General features: G+C 41.0%; 1 long non-coding RNA gene across 1 annotated transcript; it reads left to right on the top strand.

Annotated features, from left to right (window-relative positions):
- Nucleotides 1–4,811: 4,811 nt before the first annotated feature.
- On the top strand, nucleotides 4,812–20,769 carry LOC128905786 (uncharacterized). The gene is made up of 3 exons (XR_008464984.1): nucleotides 4,812–4,906; nucleotides 5,030–5,111; nucleotides 19,543–20,769. It is a non-coding gene; the product is annotated as an uncharacterized LOC128905786 (long non-coding RNA).
- The last annotated feature ends 2,136 nt before the right edge of the window (nucleotides 20,770–22,905 follow it).

Raw genomic sequence — 22,905 nt, forward strand, 5'->3', positions numbered from 1 at the left:
AATAACCTCCTCAAGGAGCCAGTACATCCTTCCACAACTCCACAACAAGTATCGAACAGCTGCCTGCCTGGGTTAAGCGGACACTGCTCCTGCAGTGATCAAGGGAAACAGGACTGTTTTCCAGTGTTTTCTCACGATCTCAAAAGCTTCTAGTATTCAATAAGGTCTTGAAGTACATACTTGAAACTCCAGGTTGAAACTCCCCAGTGCCACACCTTCCCAAAAGATTTCGGTAATAAACTGTTTACGAAGAGCTACTTTTTGAAAAATTTTGCTGTGCTTATCTTTATTTTTCACATGCTTTTACGTTTTTAGAATTCTTCTTTAAAAAAAACAGCCCTGAAATAAATCTGTCATGACTGAATTCAGAAACCACAAATTAAACAAATTCATTTGTACCCTTCCCAGTCTGGCAGTGGAACTATTTTCCTTAAAGGACTTCCAAGGCTTATATATTCCACTTGTGATTTCTTTGGAGAATAACTCATATAAAGTTTTTCTCTTTCCATATGCAATTATTGTGAGGAGTCAGACTGGATCTAAGTTCGGATCATTTACAGAATCAGTATAAATTCTTTTACTGGTGTCAGAAAAAATACAAGACCTCATGTATAACTTTCTGCTCCTTTCCTTTGGCACTATTTGGAGGAAAATTTTCTGAAAGTATTAGCTATGGACTTTTGCCATAGTTCACATGAAAGAAAATTAAAAAGTTATGACACAATTATGTAAAAACAATAAAACCATAAAAACTTTATTGCCTGTAGCCTTTATTGCCTGTAGCCTATTCTCCTGAACTAATGGCTAATATAGCCATAGCCAAATCAGGTGTCATTTATTTTGGTAACTTAAAAGGAAATTTTGATCTTTACCAGATGAAAATCAAATTATTTCTGAGGTTAGTTTTAGGTTTTTTTAGTTTAGCCTGTTGTTATAGTGCCCACACATATGTCACACTTCTCTCTTTCTGGATTGATAAATATCAGTTATTCATTAAAGAGATGTGCCCTTGTGTAGCCTTGCAGCTAGCTGATGGAGGGAATACCTTAGGCAGCAGCGGATGCAGCCTGCAGGTTGCTGTCTGCTGGTGGGGTTGGTTCTGCTCACAGGGAGTAAATTTCTATGACCTTGGGAACTCTTTCTTCAAGGAACAAGGAAGAGTTATTATGGAGAGATGGAATACATCTGGCAAAGTGGTGCAGAAGGACCCTTACTACCAGGTTTGTTATCCTTATACTAGTTTCCATAAGGAATTTCTCTCCTTGCCTTTTTAAGGGGAGAAATAGGGAATGAGTGTGCCTAGCACATCATGACGGGAGAGGTTCCTACACTCTCCCAAGAGAATTGAGCAAAAGGGGTTCCCCATCTCAAGTGCCTATAAATAATGCCCGCTGCATGGGAAACAGACAGGGGGGATTAAAAAATCCTGTATAAACATAGAAGTATGGGATAATTGGGATTATGAAAATGTTGTAGGTAGCTCACACCTGGGCCACTGCACTGGATAAGTAGAGGCTTTTTAGGAAAGACAGGCTGTGAAGATGAGAGCTGAGGGATTGCACTCTACAGAAAGGAGAAGCTCTTGTGCACAGACCAGTTGAAAACTTAGAGGTCAAGATCAGAGCAGTAGCCAACAAGGGGATGCTGTAGCTAGCATGTGCTACAGATTGCACAAACAGAAAGGGGGGAAGGTGGCCAAACCTTTAAGAACTAGAAGAAATGTCCCAGTTGAAAGCTCTGGCTATCATGGGGAACTTTAATCACTCCACTCTTTGCTGAGAGGGCAACGAAACAGAGCATACGCAATGATTTTTTGGTGTAGTTGTGAGACAGGCTGACTGGGAAGGATGCTCTGTTGAACGTGCTACTCATGAACAAAGAAAAACTCATTTTCCAACTAGTGACAGTTATTGGGAGCTATGACTGCAGTGACCACAAGTTGAGTTTAAGTGCCTGAAGGAAGTAAAGCAGACAAGCAGCAAAGACACTAGGTTTCAGGAGGGCAGTCTTGGCTACTTCAGGACCTTGATAGGCAGGATCAAGAGCCTCAAGAGGCTGTCCAAAAGGGCAAAGGAGACAAGTGAGATAAATTTTCAAGGACAATCTCCTCAAGGCATAAAAGCAGTCTGACCTACTGGAAAAGCAAACAGGCAGTCTTAGTAGGAGGCCAACTTGACTCAACAGATTACTCCTGAGCTCAAATGCCGAAAGGAAGCTTATGGAAAAGTATAGGCGACCAATGACAAATATGAAAAAATTATCCAGGCATGGATGGTATGGAGGCCTTAGGGAAAAAGCACGCAAAAAAGGAGTAGGTGCTAGTGTCTCCTTTGCCTCAGTCCTTGCTGGCATAGTTTGCTCTTAGGTTCCTCCATGACAAGCAGCAAAGTTTGGGAAGAGTACTGTCCACAGCAGAAAACAATAAAGTTGGTGACCACTTAGATAAGCTGGACACACAAAAGTCCATGGGATCAGATGGGATTCAAGGGTGCCAAGGCAACTGATAGGTGACATAGCAAAGCTGTGGTTTGTTAATCTTAGAAAAAGTGTGATGATCCTGGGAGGTTTCGAATAACTGGAGAAAAAAAGCAAATGTCACTCCCATCTTCAAAAAAAGCAACAAGAATCTGGGAAAATACAGGGTGGATAGCCTCACCTCTATCCTTGGAAAGACTGTGGAGCATGTTTGCATGTCCTCAGACACATAAATGAAGACAAAGAAGGTGAACTAGAATGTTCACTGAGCACAAATCATGACTGAGCAATCTGATTGACTTCTGTGATGTCTAGCTCACTGCAAGAGGGGAGAGGAGTGGATTTTGTATACCTCAAAAATAGCAGGGTTTTAAGCACAAACACTCCTACTGATAACAAAAAAGAGGCAAAATGGCGTAAATAGATAGTCTGAAAGGTGCGTGGAAGACATAGCTGGGCTGCTGAGCTTCAAGAGTGATTCCAATAACAGTCAGTTACAAGTGATCTCTTGATCTATCAGTATCTTCAGTCCCCATCCTGTTCAATATCTCCATCATCTACCCTGCACACTCACCGAGTTTATAGTTGACACAACACTGGGGTGGTGAGAAAATGCTTGGTATTGATATGCTTAAAGGGGAAGGCTGCCATTCATAGGGAGCTTGACAGGAGCATCCTGAAGTCCAGCAAAGACAAACAAAGTCAAGTCCTGTACTGTTAACAAAAAGCCTCAGATGCCTAGGGACAGCACTGCAAGTCCTGATAGGCCACAAGTTGAACACATGTCAGTGTGTCCCTTTGGTAGCAATGGCTACATGCGCATCTGCATAGAAAAACTGAGAGCTTGAGGGACATGTTTATTTCCCTCTGCTCGGCACAGGAGAGTCCCCACCTGAAATACTGTGTCGAGTTTTGGGTTCCCCTGAACAGACAGCAAGACAAGGTCAACAAGCTTGAGGGAAGTCAGAAGAAGGCAACAGGGATGGCCAAGGATTGGAGAGCACCAAGTGCAAGGAGAGGCTGAGGGAATACAGTTTTTTCAGCCAGAAGAAGAGAAATTTTCCTCTTGCTCTACTCCACTATCTAAAGGGGACTGTAGAGAAGGTGGAGCTCTTTTCAGATATATGCAGGGAATTGAGAAGAGGCAATGGCTGCATCTTGCAGCAAGGGATACTCCAGTGGGTATATGCCATGCTGTGAGAGCACCAGGAGAAATTGCCCAGAGGTTTGGGAACCCTCATCCTTGGAAACTTTCAAAACTGGACTCGATGAGCCTGGTCCAACCTGAACCAACTTTGAAGTTGCCCCAGCTTTGAGTGAGGGGTTGAAGTGGGTCACCTCCAGAGGTCCCTTCCAACATACTTTCTTATGATTCTGTGCTTCTACTGAATCAGTCTGGTCCTATTTTCTAGCTGATTGCCCTAATATTTTGAAAGTGTGGAGTTTTGACTGTGGGGGGTCAGAAAGTTATTCTCACTTTTAAACTTTTTTTTTTTAAGACATTGGATTTTTATGGTATGAAGTAGGAACATTTTTGTATATGTAGAACTTAATGTGGATCAGAAAATTGCTCCATCCCAACATCTTCAAAATTTCTGTAACATATTATGCATCTACAGCAATCCACATGATCATTCTGAAAAAAAGTCATCCTTAAAGAACCTGAATCGTGTCGTAAATATTTAGGGATACTAAGCCTTTCTTTTTGGTCAGGTCAGAGTTTTTATACTTCTTAAAAAACTTAGAAATTGTTTTCCTGGGTAGGTAGGAAAATCACCACTACTGCCACTCTCTGCTGTCCTAAATCTACACTCTTCTTTGTACAAGGAAATAGCTTAGTAAATTGGTACTGTGCTGAAGCTGGAGACATTCTTGTTTATCAATCAAGAGCTTTTCTGAGAACAGGCTACTCTGTACCCAAAAATCTGTACCACATAAGTTATAGCTTCTGACTTTTGCCTTGAGATATGCTTGTCTTGGCTTTAGAGAATTGTGCAATCTCTACTTGTATTGAATTTGTACCACAGCACACATTTCTGGGTCTGGGGAATTTTTTTGTAAATAATTTAAATATTCTGCTACAGAGATCTGGGGAACATTTTTGCTTTTTAAGGCCAGGCAGCCTATTGCGTACTTGAGAAATGATTCTTTGTTAGAATCAGAAGGAAGAAGAGTTGCAGCTTCCTTCACATTACTGATGCATTGAAAGCTTGTAGGGTTTTAAATGCATCACTAGTCACTTTTTCTACAGTCCCAGCAACAGGTCATGTGAAGCAGTCACGTGATTTTTTTCTGCCTGTGTTTCATTTTATTACTGTTTGGCAAAGGATATTGTGTTTGTGTAGTGGGTGGAAGAAGCTCACTGAGTGATCCCTGCACCAGGAGCCAGTGTTGGGACTGCTCAGATTTCAACTGCGGCAAAGGAGAGAAAGTATGTTGATAGCATTGCTGGAAGCGTTCACCTGGAGAAAGGCCTTACAATGCTCATCACATAAGAGAAAACTGGGAGAAAGCTTGCAGCCTTACATGGAAATATGTGTTTTTTTCACAACAGATAAATACCACTTATCTAGAGCGAGGACACTTCTTCCCTTTGTGGCACTGGAAATTTACACGGTGATTTACTCCTTGTTGCTGTGAGTAAGATGCCTTTTATGTTTATAGGCAGTTCTCCTTTTGATTAAATTTAGATTTTGTTGTCAGAAAACTTACCCTTAATAATAATTAAATACTAAACTGAATGGAGTAAAACAACTTGCAGACTTCCCAGCTGAGTTTTTATCCATTTTATATTTCAGGCAAATAGGAAGAACCAGCATAGTTTGCTAAATCATTCTTCCTGCTTGATCAATAGCCTGTGTATAAAACTTTCCAACAGACAGAAAATTCTTTGATTATAATTCTTCAACACTGTTAATCTCCCAAATTAAACTCCACCTATGCGCAGATGTCTCATCCCCTTGAGCACTATTTATCACAATAAAAATTAAATATAAGCTTGGCTTACAACAGGCCCATAAATTGAACTGCCTATTAGATACTTCATGTCCCATTGGTTATGGACCTTTTCACAATCCTACCTGTAATTACTAAAATGCATCACTTGAAATTTTTGCTGAATTTGTGTGCTTAAAATATTAAGTGTTTGACATACATGTAACTCTGAGAATAAGAATAACTGCATCTCAACTTGAGAGAATCCATAATAAATTGTTCCTATTTATTTCAAACAAAACCAGAATGTCTTCTGCCTCCCTAACATCTGATACGAATACCCAAGGATCTGTAGTATGAAAAACTGGACCTTCCGCCTGTCATTTCTGCCAGTCTTATATATTTTGAGTTCAATCTCATGTCTCCATTAGACATTTTCTCTGAAAATCACATGAGGGTAATAGGCTTTTAAAAACCTTGGGCTGAAATGAAATGTTCTGGTTGATATATTTGTACTGTTATTTTAGCTTGGTTTGAGCTCACCCTTGAAAATGAACTCTCTAAATAATCCTCATTCAGATTTTAACCCCGCAGCCACTCAACCAATGTGCCATGTGGGGAAAGTCAAATGCACGATGGGTGCTGGCTCCAACCTTCAGTCCTGTCCCCACAGGCACTGTGGATGCAAGCAGCTCAGGACATGATGAATTGGAACCCACAGTCTAAAAAAAGTCATATAAAATACACCCTCTGAGACCTGGTGTTCTCAGTGTGCCTTATTGTGTGACAGTGATCCCATGCCCCTCATTGTAATGATCTTTTCCCCAGGGCTTGCTAAATTTCCTGTTCTTATGTGAAATATATATCCTAATGTCAGCCCACAGACGTCCAGGAACACTACATTAATATGAACATTAGTATGCGATGTTACTACTTTACAGAGGAAAATACAACAGAACTTAAATTTGTGGGGAAAGGTGCCTAAGTGTCATTTTCCATTATGGAAACTAACCCATACTTTGTAATTTTTTGTAATGAACCAAGTGGACCACGGCTTTCCAGCTTTCCAAAGAAGATATGGAGAATACAGTCTAACTTGTACAGCCAGTTAGACCCCCCCAAGACACAAAGTCCCAAGCTCCTTTTTTTTTGTGTATGAATCCCACAGTTTTTCTATCCAGCCATCTAAATACCTTTATGCCAAAATACCATTATGAGTCTGTCTGTGAGTCACTGAAATTCAATGACACCTGGAAATTTGATTGCGGTGCTATCTAGTGGATGAAGCTCAGAGCCAGGAGCTTACAGCTCCTCACTGCTCATCCGATGTTGCTGCAAACATATTGCCTATCATTAGGGAGGTTATTTAAATACCATGCCCTGGTTTGCCATGCTGCACTAATGGGAGCAATAAATACCATGGAACCCCGCTAATTAGAGAGCCGCACAGTCCTGCTGCTGGTCAGGCTGGTAAAATTTTGCTGTAATACAGCTAGTAGCAAATACATATTCTTCAGCTATGCTACAGATTTTTCCAATGAAAATTAGTTTTTCGATGTAAAATGAACCAAAACAAGCCATCATTTTCAAGTGCTTGTAATAAATATATTTCTTCGGATAATCACTGCAGATAACACAGAAGTTAATGTTGAGAGAAGTAAATTATTTACGTTAGTTAATATGCAGAATGGTAAGGTTTCTCTGTGTCTGTACTGCTGGGTATTTTGAAGTTTAGCAAGTTAATACATTCTGCAGAGCACAATTGCACATAATTTTCTATCCAGCAGCTTGCCTAATATTTTTATGCAAATACCACAATTAGGAGTAGGCCCAGTGAACATGAACACTTCTAATTACTTCCATATTGCCAAGTGATTTAAAACTGAATCTTCTGTTTGGTATTAAAGCATTTTTCAAGTTATAGCCCAGCCTGTTTGGCTGTTTTAGCAGCTTTAGTATGGTGTACAAAGGAAACAGAAATTATAAAGGTGTCATATGCTGGATATTTGCAACCTAGTTGTAAATGTCAGGTAAGGTTCTAGTTAGGAGATATATCCCCCACCCTCCTCCTCAGCATTACCTTTTCAACATTTTTCTCTACCGAGGTCAATGTCCTGCAGGTCCAAGACTGCTGCTGCTGCTCACAATCATGTCACCTTTACCCTTTGTTTTTCCATCCATCAGATCAGGCGCTTTGTCTTCTTGTGCTTAGTTTATTAGATTTATAGGACAGGGACCTTCTCTTGCATTTTGCATTCTCTAAATCCAGTGAAGGCTGATATATTATATATTCATAAGTCACATTGACCACTTAAACACCATTTATTTGTTGCTTCTAACTGCTCCTATGTCATAAATTTCCATCTTGGTTAAGTAATGCCATTAATCAGAGCATAGTAATCTAGATTAAATCACAGTTAAGGAGAGGGTTGTTACATCCTAATTTACAATTTCCTGTTTGAATACAAAACCTCTCATGATTTTGGTGCGCAAAAACATTTCTGTTTTGCAACCAGAAGGGCTCCTTAGCACTGAGGCTGGGGCATTAAGGAGCCCCAGGGTACATAAGTACAGAGGGGGGAAAAAGGGGCGAAGGCAGACTGTTCAGCCCCTTGCTCCTGCTGGGAGGATGCAGAGGATTACCCGGGTGGTACCTGGGTGGGATGCAGAGCCCAGGCACGGCTGTCAGGAGCTGCACTATCCCTCTGCACGGCGCTGGCAACGCTTCTGCTCCACAGCTTTCTGAAGGGTGCTGTGAGGGGACCCTTGGGTGATGTTTCTCATCCCCGCAGATCTATTTTGGAGGGGGAGGCAGGAGAGGGGGAAGACGATGCTAAACCTTAAGTCTCATATATCACTTCTGCTAATAGATTTAAACAAGAAGACAAAATTTACTTTTTTTTCTCCAAAAGCAAGGATAACAATCATTTCTAGAGTGCCAGAGTGCTATTACCATGTAAAATCTGTTTGCCAGCCTTCCCAAAATGTTGGTACTCTCAACGTAATTCCCAGTGCTTAATGGCTGAATGACGAAAACATTACAGAAGTTGGCAGCAGGCTATCAGCACACTAAGAGAAGACCAGGGGCTTTCAGCCATCTCAGAAGGCTGGATGTCCATTTAAGCCTGTTTGTGGCTCCTTAGATGGCACTGTGCGATCCTCAGGTGCACTAGCGCCTGTGCACGGGCACAGGATCAGTGTCTCCAGCTCCATCATTCTGATACCTCGCATTATCACCACCATGGGGAGATGGTTGTCCTGCTCACCGTCTCTTTTACAAACTGTTCAGCTAGACAGATGATTGCAGGATGAGGCTGATGTCGAGATGTCTTAGTTAAATATGTTCCATGGCTTCTGCTGGATGGTCCATCCCCACCACAGCCTGATCTCCAACATCACCTCTTACCCCTCACCCCACTGCAGCACGCGGATGTGCCGCAAAGACAAGCACTCTGAAATCAGCATTCATGTGATTTTCAAAGCAAACACAAATAGAATCTCTGGGGCCAGATTTATAACTTAAACCACATACAGTCCTACTGAATTAATGGCATCTGAGTCTCCACATGCAAAACAATCTAATTTTAAAGAAATCCATTAATTATTCAAGATAGCGTGCTTTTATTATGTTAATACTTTAGTTCACAAGTTTTTATAAGTTTGCGCTGTCATCATTTCTCATATTCATGGCTTAAGATGAAATTCTTTGATGAATTGGTGTAATACGGCTAATAGTCACTGTGCGGGTAAGGAAATGAAACTAATGAAAAAATAAATGAAATGACTGCATAGGGGTATGTGGGCAATATTTTGAGATGGCTTGTTTTTCATACAATAGCATATTATCTATGTAAAATATAAACATTCCTTAATTTCCAATAAGGTTTTAAATCAGACATTTGAATACAGAAAACTAAAATTATCTGTCATGAAAAGACATATACATACATAAAAATTAATTTACAGAGATTTTGCACTTTACTAACTTTCAGGTGGCAAAATTTTAAAAAACTCTCAACTCTGTTCAAGTTAAAATTCGATTGCAATAAAAACTGCGTTAAATTCATGGAAATACTACACAGCAATTGCATTCAGTAGGTCCTAAATATGCTCTACAATGATACTAAGATATATTTTGCTCTTTCACAGTTTATAAGGAGATTTATATGATCTTCAGGCTGCAGAACACATTGCTAACAAAACAATATATTCAGAGGTTTAGCCAATGTTTACTGATTGCTTTCACTGATGCAATAAAACAGATGAGTATGAACAAATAAAGTGCTGGGGAACATTTGCAGGGAAAGATGTCCGTTGCCTACTTGGTGCAGGCATGTGGATGGTCCCTGGCACAGATTTGATGTCCAGCAGTTCCCATCAGTCCCAAGCACAGCTTGGGAAATTAAACCAGTCACTCCCGATAGGGGCTTTGGCTATGACCACTCTTTTTTAGACGATTCTCCAGTATGCAAGTAGGCCTTTCCTTGACGCTTGGCCTCCAAGCCAGGCAGTGGCATGATTACATACTAACATAGATGGAGCCGTATAGTTCATGATGAAACACAGGGAAAAAATGATCTCTTAAACAGAAATTTCACAACAAGTTCCTATGCTGCCAACTCTGATTTTATTCTGAGCACCTTGATGTTTGATATTTTACTTAAAACCTTAATTTCTGGAAATAAGTTATTTAAATACTAGCTTCCTTTTGAAAAGTATCCCGACGGTTCTTTTTATCTTAATTTTTATTATATTGTGGTGGGGGGTTACAAAGAGCAGCTTCATACTGCAACCTGAATTAATTCTAGTATCACTTTTTAGAAGAAAGCCAGTACCATCCTGGAACTGAGTAAGATCACTTAACTCTGGCCATCTGCTGCAGCTTTAGCCCAGGAAAGAGACGTCCTGTCACAGGGATAAATTTGTTCTTGACCTTAACGGAACTGTGATTTTACAGCAAAAATTGCTAATGAGTTTTTATGTTCTAACAAACATCAGCATACAGTGGTGGACATTCACTACGTAAAAACTATTCCCAGAACTCTCCCCATAAAATATTGTATAGTAAAAGCTCAAAGCTGAAAAATGAGCTTGCAGTAAGAGCATGATGTTTCTTATGGAGACGTATGAATAAGCTTTAAATTGATGTATTTTGAATGCTGATGCTTTATGATATGAGAAGTGTGTGAAAATAAGATTACTGTTTTAATCATATCTTTTATTGGCTTTTCCCAAAATTATACTAGCAATAAAGATGAAAGTTGCAAAGAATCAATTTTAGCCCCATGTTTTATGCTGACCCTTCGTGACATCTGAGATTCTGCAACATTGGAAGCTGACATTATTAGTTGTTCAGCTCTATCAAACTGGAAATTTCACCTTATTAAAATGCAGTTGCTATGGAAACACCATAGTTCTGTGATTTTTGCTTGCAGGCGGTATAGAAAAAACTCTAGTTCCAATATACAAGTCAATGCACGTCATTTTAAAATACATTCTTGGTGCTCTCATGCTTTTAAAATGAAAAAATACCAATAGGAAATGTAAGCTGTAGCACTTTATCTTAATGTACTGGAAGAGTGAAAGATGCTTTTCAACAATAATCTTGGGTATATGCCGTAGAGAAATAATACCTAGACAGAGACTCTTTCTGAAACTGCTTTTTTTTATATATATTAAAACGAACACTTCTAAAGGCCCAGTTCCTGTCTCTCTTTTATTCATACTTACTTACTTAATTTGAATATTTTTATTTTAATAGCTTTGTCCTTGGGATTTGAAAGCCTCTCTTCTTTCTTTTGAACTCTGAAAAACTTACCTTTCAAATGTGTATCATGCTATCATCCTTTATGTCAAGGGAAATGGGCTTTCACAGTTAATAATGAAATACAAAACCTGATAAGCCATGTTCCTAGGATGTACAAGAAGCCCCGAGAAGAGCAGGAAGCAAACTGTGTATGCAACACTGCAGCCTAACCTTCATTCACTTCACCATGTTAGCATTATTTGTTTTATTCACTCGTTTGACACCATTTTATTTTCTTATTCTACCTTCTGTCAGTTGGGTCAGGAATATTTATTTAGTTTATCATGTTCTTTACTTTAGTAACACACACAAAATAGAAGACAGCCCACAGAGTCAGGCAAAGTCATCACCACTGGTCCATGAGAACCAGACTAAAGGCTGGACAGCTAAGGTTTTATTCACAGCTCTAGCACAGATTTTCAGGATATGTAGTGACACTAGGGGATAAGTACTGGGTCAGAGCAAAGGTTTGGTGTGGACAAGTGTTTTATCCCCAGTCTGGTCAATAGTAGACACCTAAGAACAAACAAAGGGCAACATTACTTTTCTGATGTTCTCTCATAGCCTCCAGCAATCTGAAGCTCAGGATCCTCCAGGATTTTTCCTTCCATAGTTTTGTCTAATGTCTCTTTTGGTCAGGTAAGTTTTACACCAACCAAAAACCCCTGCTGTGATGCCCCAAATTTTGCCGGGGGACTGTATGAAAAACCTCACTGGTTTTGAATTTGCCATCTGATTACCTCACTTGACATCCTCTAGTTCCTGAATTATAGAAGCCAGTAAATAATCACGAATGAAGTGCATAATCCACCTTCTCCACAGCTCATGACTTCATAAACTATTATTGCATCATTCCTGGGCAATTGGTTACAGGCAAGTCACTCCAGTTCTCCATTCTTCTATATCTGAACTTGGAACAGAAATAATGAGAGCTCTCTCTTTTCAGAGAATACTTGTCAATGAGTATTAGAGAAATGACAGTATTAAAGTTAAAATGATAACTAAGATTATGGCAATGGATTGGTACTAAATATGACTGAGTGAAGAGAGAAGCATCTCAGACCCCAATCCACTTGTAACGCGTGAGACAGAGCAGGGTTGGCTCTTCTATACAGGCCCCTTATTTTGACAGCTGCTTTGGCCAGATATAGCCAGGAGAGCTGGGAAGGGAAGGGGGCTGGTCACACCCATTTGGTTGCCCTGAAAGCCTTTTAATAAAAGAACTGGACAGGCCAACACTATAGCTTATACCTGAGACCTCAGGTATCCTCTAACTCACAGAGTCATAGAATCATTCAGGTTGGAAAACATCTTTAAGATCATCAAGTCCAAGCATTAACCTAGCACTGCCAAGTTCAACACTAAACCATATCCCTCAGCACCACATCTACACATCTTTCAAATCCCTTCAGGGATGGGGACTCAACCGCTTCCCTGGGCAGCCTGTTCCAGCGATTGACACCTTTTTGGTGAATAAATTTTTCCTAATATCCAGTCTAAAACTCCTCTGGCACAACTTGAAGCCGTTTCCTCACATCCTATTGCCTGTTACTTGGGAGAAGAGACCAACCCCCACCTCACTACAACCTCCTTTCAGGTATTTGTAGAGAGCGATAAGGTCTCCCCTCAGCCTCCTTTTCTCCAGGCTAAGCAACCCCAGTTCCCTCAGCTGCTCCTCATAAGACTTGTGCTCTAGACCCTTCACCAGCTTTGGCACCTTTCTCTGGACGTGCTCCAGCACCTCAATGTCTTTCTTGTAGAGAGGGGCCCAAAACTAAACACAGTACTCGAGGTTCGGCCTCACCAGTGCTGAGTACAGGGGGATGATCACTTCCCTAGTCCTACTGGCTGATCTTGATTCAAGCCAGGATGTTATTGGCCTTCTTGGCCACTTGGGCACACTGGTGGTTCATATTCAACTGGCTGTTGACCAACACCCCCAGGTCCTTTTCCTCCTGGCAGCTTTCTAGCCACTCTTCCCCAAGCCTGTAGCATTGCATGGAGTTATTGTGACCCAAGTGCAGAATCGGCAGAGCTTCATGCTCTACCAATGCTTTGGATGCTGAGATGGGAGCCATTTCCTGAAGTGTTCCCCTTTCCTTACTGCTGATTTCTGTGTGGCCACCTGAGACAGCTCATGCAGGGTCCCCGCTCCTCCCTCCCAGGAGCAGGCTGCCAGTGAGACGCAGGTGAACTGGGGAGGCTGGAGTAGCAGTTGTGCACTGTGGGACAGGCAGAGGAGGAGGGGCAGGGAGAGAGCCCTCTTCACACTCTGCTTACTGCCCTGCCACCAGTGTTCCTATCCTTCCCCTTCATGCAGCTGTGCCCTCCCGGTTTAGCAAGTCTGCCTGTAGGACATGGGGCAGCAAGTGAGCTTGGATGGTAGGGAATTCAGAACACCGTGTCCACACCAGTGCTTCAGCAATCTGCTCTGCATTTAGATGTGTACACCAGGACATCATTTTTTACATTATAAGTGTCAGCAGCCCAAGGCAACAAACAAATTAGAAACAGCTATGATGGGGCAAAGCATGAGAGAGAATACTGGATGTGTGAAGGTTTTGTGCAGCAAAACCAGCCTACGGGGCCATCTAAGCAATAGGAGGAATTCAGAAGAAGGTACATTCAGGCTGGAGAAAGTGAGTGGAAAGGAAAGGACATAGCCAACAAACTGAAAATTTTAACTGTTTCATGTGATTGGGGAGGAGTGTGACTAAACAGATTTCCACTTTACAGATGTTTTTACTCTACCATTTTGCTGGTCAGCCAGTATTTCAGAAAGCCTGACAAGGACACTGTGTTTTATTATGTTCAGTAGGAAAATTACTTATGGGACATATGGGCTCACCCATTTTTGAGAGTATCTGAATCTTACAGGTAGACAGAACACCAATAATATATTGCTGTCATAAATGACTTTTGACATGAATGGGAAGTAAGTCTTGCTGCATTCACTATCTACCAGCTTTATTTGCTGATTGATTCTTATGCAGGACTATATGACCTTCATTTATTTGCCTCTTCAAAATATAAAAGATTGATAGGAATACTTCATTATTCAATATTTGTGTCAAAGTCATTTTTATCTCAGGTACTGTTCTGAAAAGTAAGATAGTACCGCTGATTATTTGTCTGAGAAAACTATACAAAGCAATGACGATCCATTCTTTCCGTGCAAGTGGTTTTAGGTCCTAAAACCTAAAGCAATTTTCTGGCATTGAATAAAACAAAATACAACAAACAACACAGCAATTGAAGAAAAATGGGGGAAAATTACTCATAAGAGGAACATGTAATGGGGGTAGACGTCAGTCTCTGAATCCTTAGGGTTGTGTGGCACAATGAGCAAAGGCAAGTGACGGCTCCACTCCAGGAGAAGTGGCCTGTCCGCAGCTGGGTTATGCCAGGCTAGCCAACCTTCAGCCGCCCCTTGGTATACACAGCCTGCACCAGCACTTCTGCTCCCTTACATCCTGTGTGGAGACGTACAGTAGTCCCATGTTTATTTGCAAATACAAGTACAAATACAATACAGAGAGACCTAGACAGGCTGGAGATTTGGGCAGAGATAAACCTTATGAAATTCAATAAGGGCAAGTGTAGGGTGCTGCACCTGGGGAGGCATAACCCCATGCACCAGTACAGGCTGGGGGCTGACCTGCTGGAGAGCAGCTTGGTGGAAAGAGACCTGGGAGTCCTGGTGGACAACAGGATGACCATGAGCCAGCAATGTGCCCTTGTGGCCAAGAAGGCCAGTGGCATCCTGGGGTGCGTCAAGAAGAGTGTGGCCAGCAGGTCGAGGGAGGTCATCCTCCTCCTCTATTCTGCCTTGGCGAGGCCGCATCTGGAGTACTGTGTCCAGTTCTGGGCTCCCCGGTTCAAGAAGGACGGGGAACTGCTGGAGAGGGTGCAGCAAAGGGCTACCAAGATGATTAGGGGACTGGAACACCTCTCTTGTGAAGAAAGACTGAGGGATTTGGGTCTCTTCAGTGTGGAAAAAAGACAGTTGGGGGGGACGTTATCAACACTTATAAATACTTAAAGGGTGGGTGTCAGGAGGATGAGGCCAGGCTCTTTTCAGTGGTGCCCAGTGACAGGACAAGAGGTAATGGACACAAACGTGAGCATAGGAAGTTCCCCCTGAACATGAGGAGTAACTTCTTTACTTTGCGGGTGGCAGAGCACTGGAACAGGCTGCCCAGAGAGGTGGTGGAGTCTCCAACTCTGGAGACATTCCAAACCCGCCTGGACGCGTTCCTGTGCCACCTGCTCTAGGTGACCCTGCTCTGGCAGGAGGGTTGGACTAGATGATCTCCAGAGGTCCCTTCCAACCCTACCATTCTGTGATTCTGTGCAAATGAGGAGTAACTTTTCATTTGTTATTAGAAGTCTTTCTTTAACTTTAAAGACTATCAGATTTAAACTGTCTGTAAGCTGTTACCTTGCTTGTCCTTTTATCCATTTTGAGAAAGTTCTACAGTTTTGTTACACAAATTGTCTAATATACCTTGGACACTGTATGCACTTTCATACAACTTGACAATGCCTTATTTTCTACTATAAAACCATAAGACCTTTTCCATGATGGGTCCACGGTCACCGTCTAGCTAAATTGCCAGGCTACAATGCATAGGGCCTTCTTTAGGTTAACAAATAAGATCATGCATGTGATGGCATTTAATAGTAAGTCTTGATTTTTGTTAGTGAATTGAAGTGGGTTTCTCACCAGAAAGTATAACCTTTCTAAAACAAGCAATCCGTTTTAACAGTTCAGCTAGTTTTGCAGTTGACATATAGAAGCAAGCTGCTTAAAGACTTTTTTTTTTTTTAGCTATTTATAGTCATGCTCAGTCACAGACTGTACTTCCTTTTTATACATTGTTCCAGCTCACCTCCAGCATTTACAAAGTTTCAGCAGGCTAGGCTAGGACATTAGTGGCAACTGTGAATTCCTTGCTCACAACAATTCTGCTGAATATGCCCATGACAAAGTGGCATCCACCTAATCTGCTTGGCTACTCAGGAACTGCAGAGCCAAAGGAGAAAAAAAATAGTAAAAAGTTTTCAGTAAGCAGGTGAATACTTACAAGTCATTACTGAGAAGTAGCTCTGTTAATAGACACCACTTTTTGGTTATTTTCAGACTGGCACTATAACTTAAACTGCTGTAGCAACCATATTTGGCATTTTAATAAGGACAAGTTAGTTCTGGGTTTTAGGAGAATCTATATGACAAGTCTAACACCATTAAACTCAGGCTTTAGTACCTCAATTGTGTCATTTTCAAGGCTTCATTGCTTGGAGGTCTATATGGCCTTTAATATGTTTGCATTACCCCCATTAACACAATCACTTATTAGAAGGAGTTTTGTCGATGCATTGAAACAAACACAGACCTATTAAAATGTATGAGTTACATATTAATACCACACACTGGGGCTTACTATTTTCCTTCTACATTTAGCAAAATAACTGCTGAAAAGAATACAACAGATGCAGTAAAATATTCTTAGCTACAGACATAAGGAATTAATTTTATGAAATGCTTCTTTTTACATTTTTTGTCTTTTCAGCTTGACTCCAGCTTGATAGTTCTTGCTGCTTTTAAATTCATTCTAATTAATTTCATAATGTTTTACTTTGCCAAATAAACAGCCTCCCAGATATTTATTTCAATTTTTTAAAGTTAAATAAACCCAGCCTGTTTTCCACAATAATTCTGTATTTTACCCATTTCCTTTTTCATAGTAGCCATTCTTCTCCAGATTGTTGAAATGCTGTCTTGCAGAAAGGAAGGTGAGGCAGGCTATCACCTCTTAATAAACTACCTTAATCTCTGGACTCTGAGTTAAAAAGGGAGTTCCTTATTCTTCTTCACCTATGGCCTGAAAACATATCAATAGGGCTTCCAGGAGAAGAATCAGAGCTGTGACTCCTGGATTCAAGCTGCTGCTGTTTCAACCTGGGCATGGTACACATCCAGATTCAATACTTGCAAAACTCTACTTCCCTTGGCATTTTCTATCAGCTACATCGTCTATTGACTCTATAGGCTGGTTTCTGTGGACGCTACCTTGTTCTCCTGATGTATTGCATACAGAGCATAGATGCTGCTCAGTTATTTCGGGGAGAGGGTTGCTCATGGTTGGACACTGTCACTCTAGTTTAGTGGTACTTAGGCTTCCTTTGCAGGCATTAGGCATTACAGTGGTGCTCACTTCAGCTCAAAACCTGTAGATACACTTTCTCTTATTAGAGTGTAATCCTTGAGTTAAGCTACCCCAGAAAGATTTCTGGTTTTGTTTTATACTCAAATGTTCATTTGCTAACGTTCACTCCTAATTTAGTGCCCTGGCAAATGGCTTAGATTTGCCTTTCCTGGTCCAGTAAGTAGGGATTCATGTATTCATACAAACGGAGAAGGCCTAATAGCAAAGTTCCCTACCTAAGCACATCTTATCATTGTGTGCTGAGAACACCTTGCTGGGAAATGAGAGACTGTGATTCATGGTCCTTTCCCCCTTCCCTCAGGAGACTGGATCTACAGGTAAGACCAGTGGAGGTCCTGGTCTGCTGATCCTGCCATGAGTTAAGTGTGGCCGAACACTCCAAGTACCTCAGTACTGTGATGGCCTCATGCAGTTATGTATGTGCCCAACAGCCAAAACAGCATAGTATCAAGGGGCAGCTGAAGGGAGACTAGAGGTGTTTCAGAGGGATATAATGGTAGCATGTAGCTGCCTGCCTTTTGTATATTTACTTTCTCAGTGACTGAAGTATCACCCTTTTATTTGCTCCTTTACATCGGCAATTTCAAAGTAGTGGAAATAAGATTTCTTTCCTTTTCTTAACACATAGGTTCATCCCCATATAGTTCTTCTTCTGATTTCTAAGATTCCTTTTGCTGGGATGCAGATACAGGACTCTGGAGCTCTCCTACAGACAGTTCTTCTGCTATGGCTTTACTGGTTGTCTGTGCGTTGACCTTGCACCTCTGCTAATGTCCTCTACCCCTCTGTAAATCTTGCCCCTTATCTCATATACATTATTGTCAGTGCATATCTTCTCTTATCCCTTGCTGTTGCAGAAAGATTAGCGCACTTCACTCGCAAGAGAGAAGCAACAATATGCTTTCTTGATATAAAATAGTGAGTTAACAAAGTCCAATGGTAAATGCAACAGCGGTTTAACAAGATTTGATGGCCAGGTACACTTGGTTATTTTCTGCATAGAGGACAGGGTCAGACAAAACTGTCAGGGAGACCTTCCCATTGATTCATGAGGTTCAGAAAGGACCCCCTTGCTTTCTAAACTCCTCCTCAGAGAGGAGGCTAGGTGCAGCTGGTCAGACTTGGTCTGACCAGACTTGACTTTGTCAAGTCAGACTGGTCAGACCAGACTTGGTCAATGGTTTATGTCTGAAGGATTACGTATGTGCAATTAATCCTATGTATCACTTAGCTAAGATTTCAAAGGTTATCATGCTGTTAATCACTTACCAAGAATCTGTTGCGGCAAGGAATCTCTCAGCCTTGAGGAATAACACTGAGGGGTATTCCTACTGAAGAGGAGATCCTGGCATGCAGCCTGCTGCTGTGCAGGAGAGCTCAAAGGGCTCTTGGGCTGTTCACTATTTTTGAAGTAAGATGATTGACTCATAGTCATATTTGCATACTGACTGCAGATGTTAGTTCCTTCCAATTTGGCTTGAGTTGGACATTGACCAGCACTGTGGTTAGGTGAGTGTGTTATCACAAATTAGCCCTTGTCTATTGCGGTGTTATCTGTCTCCCCCAAATCCACTTTGACCAGATGCATCCATCAAGACCACCTGTGGTGGTTATCGCTTAAGCAGGGTTATGGGAAAAGGTCAGGTTGGGGTGGAGCATTTGGGAAGGGAGCACGCTGTCACACTTTCCCAGAACATATCCAGCCACTACAGCTCCTGTTACCTCAAGCAGGCCACTACTTCTTCGCTTTCTGTATCATTTGCTAGTTACCACTAACCCCTTCAGCGCTTTCTTTTGCCCTGATATTTCGTAGAACAGTTCATACACTGTAAATTGCCTCCTGCCTCCCTTCCCATTAAGTTACCATCTGTTAAGCATTATCCTCAAATATTATTTGCAGTCCAACAAACTTCCACTGAAAGATATGGGCTATTTCCCTTCATTTTTTTCTTCATTCTAGATTTGGCTCTGTGTAAAGCGTGTGTGCAGCTGTTCAGTTCTTGCTCGGAGGTTTATCTGCTACCTCAAGGCTTTATCTGCCATCTCTTTTATCTCTCACTCAGTTTCTTAATTTTTCATTCTCCTTTTTCTTTCTAGGATGAAAGGGTGAGGAGTAAGCATGCCCACAGTCTCTCTGCAAGGATCTGCATCCCCATTCAGCCGCTGCTATTGCCATCGAGGCAGTTATCAGAGCAGGCATCCTTTCAACTTATGCTACGAACTCACTTGCCCACTCAGATGCTTCGGTGAAATGTGACAAGCTGCCAGGTGTTTCTGTGTTTTAACATTTGCTTCAACAAAACATTTTCTTCTCTTGCCAGTGTGACCTTTAATTTGATCCTGACTGGAGTAAATAATGACTTTCCTGCAACATTTCAGGCATCTCTCCTAGCACTTTTCATTTTGCCACTTCTAACTGAATGCTACAAAGATCTGCATAGCTGTGGCTTCCCTCCTGACAAGGGGGACAGATGTGGCTGGCTGTCCCACAGTGTCCAACACTGTTTCTGCAGCCAGCCAAACCACAGCACAGCCATCTTCCCTGACTGTTATTATTCCTCTTAGTATTAAATGGAAGATCACTATGTCAATCCTGCAAAATCCTGTTTACAATTGGTAAAACTGTACTTCCATAATCAGTTCAGAAGCTTATTCCTTAGATCAGGCTATTTTCTGTGAGCTATTTGTATCTCTGCATTGCAGATGGTATGCAATTTGTTCACTGATCTCACTAACAAGAACAGTGCTCTTTCCCTCTTTTAATCTATGTATGACTTTTCTCTTGCTTTTTTATCAGTGGCCTGGACCTCAAAGGTTTCCTCACCTGTCACCTCACCTTCATACTTTTCTGTTATATGTGTTATGCCTGCTCAAACGCCAGGCACAATCACCCTTTGGTATGACCATGTTTTGCCAGCCAACAAGTGGATAGAACTTCCTCCCAGAGGTGATGCTTCAGACCTACAGTCCTGGTGGAGTTCAAGGGCACTACATCAGGTAGGGTGGGCTTCTTTCTGTGGGCTGAAGGCAGATTTGGGGCTATCTGTGAGAATTTCAGGTTGTCCCTTTTCTTCAAGGAATAGGGCACTGCCAAATCTGTCCTTCTAAAATAATAATCGAAAGAAAAATTGTGACTTCTGCAGATTTATTTCCCTTTAGGCCTCCCTCCCGATGTTCTGAGCACAGGGAATGTATTTATTTTACATTTGCAAAAAGATGCTATATCAATATGCCCCTGCTCTGGTCTGTTGCTATATTATGATTATGTCAGAAACCCATTTCTTATCTTCCTGAAGATAAATACGATATGAAAAATGTGTGCAAAACCAATGATGCAGATGGCAAAGACTACATGCTAAATGGAAGCAAAATTTTCATGATTTTGATTTCTTTCTAGTTATTTCCAGAGACAAACGTTGTTGACAACATTCTAAAAATGTTAGTTGTCCTTAAAACTTAATATTTTAAAGTGTGCTATCTTAGAGTAATGACAGTAGAAAAAAGAATAAAACAAATCATATGAAAGTGAATAACATTGGGAAATCTTATTTTCTCTTATTTCAGTATTTTTGGAATGTATCTGACACTCAAACGCAGGAGGATCAAAAATCTCACAAGATGACATATGGCATAGCAATGAATTAATACTATTTTATAATGCATGGTTGACTTAATAAACAGAATTGGAACTATGACCTCAGCAGGTGGGATTTCAAGGATAGATCCCAAGTACTGCAAGCTGACATTCTGCATGCCCCCTGAGTTTTGTTTGGACAAATTAAAATCTTCACAGTTATCCAAACAATAACTTCTCTCCCTGTTTAATGAAATTTTCAATGGATTTTGTAGAAATGACTTCCCCTTTCAATATTCATGACAGCATCAGAGAAACAAAGAGGCTCTAATACAGTCTCTAAAGTGACAGTTTCTGTTCTTAGTGAAGTCAGTGGCAGAATTCCAGTGTTTTCAGGACACTTTGAAATGGAGTATAAGCATGGCAGCTTTCTGCAGATCTGTTTAAAACCAGCACTTTGATACTGTGAAACTTCTGCTTCTAGGTTACACCACAGAACCTAAAGCAGAATCAAAACCAGACTTAATTGACTTTCTATTACCCCATTTTGGCATGTTCTGCAGTATCTGGGTTGCCTCACGCCACAGGGATTTTTTGAACCCACAGTTTAAGGTGGCCAGTAGAATGCTGCATTGGCCAGAGAGATTGTGGAAATCTGCTCCCTGGTTCCCTACATGTCTGACTGGAGTTAGTCCTTCAACATGCCACCTGTATGCAATGCACAGCCTAGTATCATTTTTTTTATGCAACACTAACAGCACAGAAAATTACTGAAATTGCGGCCCATATGTCTGAGAAAGCTGACCAGTGAACAAGGTGTTACTGGGTATTTAAGTCTGCACTCCAAAGAAAAGAAAAGTTTCTGTAACTGCAACAGCAGTCTACAAGAAAAAAATGCCCAGCGTTGTGCTTAAAGGAGAAATCAGGTGTATGAAAGCAGGGTATTAACTGGCTTTCTACTTCATTATTATGTGAATCTATTCTGGCTTGATGAATTCATTTTGATTTTCCCAATTACCTTTATATGTATAAAAAAGATGTGTTCTAAGCAAAGTTATTTACAATAGATAAGAAAAAAGTTCTAAGCAACCTGCTTGAACTGACTCTGCTTTGAGCAGAGGGTTTGGACTGGGGGGACCTCCAGAAGTGCCTTCCAGCGTCAACTATTCTGTGCTTCTGTGTTTCAGTTCTCCAGCTAAAAAACATCCAAAGTACTAGGAAAATGTCTTACTGCCAGTCCAGATTAAGATAATTTAAAAATATTCCATAAATCAACAAAATCAAAGAAAAAAATGTTTGCACTATTAAAGCATTGCATTCTGAGTGGATTTCAGCCACTTGGTGTAGTATTACTGCAGTCAGCTTAAATTTCTAAAGAAAAAGTCATTCCAGGAAAGGAAGGAGAAATTTCTTCTTAAAATATGTCCATATAGGGCAATTTCAAAATATGTTTCTTTTTCTTTTTCTTTTTTTTAGTTGCATAAATAGATTTTACTTACAAAGAACCTATTTCTGTATTGGAAAACACATTTTTAAAGAATCCCCAACAAACAAAGGGCCGTTAATCTTGACTGATTTTAAGCTGCGAGCATGTTCACAGGAATGTTTTCCTAAGCTGTGAACTTCATGCCACCTCCGTTCTGACCTGAGGCAGGAGAGGGCAGGATGCCAGCATGGTTCATATTAAGGTCACTTCATGTTATTTATGCAGCTGTAAAACTGTCAAATAGAACAAAGCAACTGGATTATTTCTGTAGGGACTACTACCTCTAGAGAAAAGTATGCCCAGGAGATGGGAGATCAAGCTTTTTGGCTTCTGTAAACTGGGGTCCTGGGGTACCATAGGACCTCAAAACCAGATCAGTAAATTATAAATCAACTTTACT

This window comes from Rissa tridactyla, chromosome 2, assembly GCF_028500815.1.
Source record: "Rissa tridactyla isolate bRisTri1 chromosome 2, bRisTri1.patW.cur.20221130, whole genome shotgun sequence".
Classification (NCBI taxonomy): Eukaryota; Metazoa; Chordata; class Aves; order Charadriiformes; family Laridae; genus Rissa; species Rissa tridactyla.